This window comes from Tupaia chinensis, unplaced genomic scaffold (genome assembly GCF_000334495.1).
Source record: "Tupaia chinensis unplaced genomic scaffold, TupChi_1.0 Scaffold000225_1, whole genome shotgun sequence".
In the NCBI taxonomy this organism is placed as follows: Eukaryota; Metazoa; Chordata; class Mammalia; order Scandentia; family Tupaiidae; genus Tupaia; species Tupaia belangeri.
In genome coordinates this window covers 1,740,660-1,741,186 of record NW_006159700.1, presented here as the reverse complement: position 1 = coordinate 1,741,186, position 527 = coordinate 1,740,660, and positions in this window count along the sequence as shown.

The following is a 527-nucleotide window of genomic DNA, read 5'->3' as shown; positions in this document are numbered from 1 at the left end:
AAGTTTCAAGCAAATGTAACATTTGGGAGAGGGATGAAGCTCGTCCAGGGCAGGCTTTATCCGATCGCAGCCCTCGGCAGAGCGTCCACATGCCCTGACCTGCTAGCCAGAGGCCAGCTGCAAGCTTGGACCAGTCGAGCTCCGACTGCCGGTCAGACGCCAGCCCCGGCCAACCCGGCTGACTGCCCAGCCCTCGGCTGCAGGGGCCCTCTGTTCCCCAACAGCCTCCCGAACTCCGGAGGCCCCAGAGTCCAGAAGGCCATCCACTTCATAAACAACGAGCCGTCTGGACTCCCAGTACACGAGTTGGGTAGCCTTGAAGGTGGCCGGGCGAAAGAAAAGGGGCTACTCGGGCGCTCTGCGGGGCTCCTCACCCTCCCACGTCAGTTCGCCACCTCTCCGCCCTCCTCCAGTCCCCCGCCCGACTCTTCGCGCACCCGGCGCCGAGAGAAATTTGACTGCTCCACTCGCCAATCAGAAGAGAGGTCGGGAGTATGAGCCAATCGGAGTGGGCGAAGGGGGCAGGC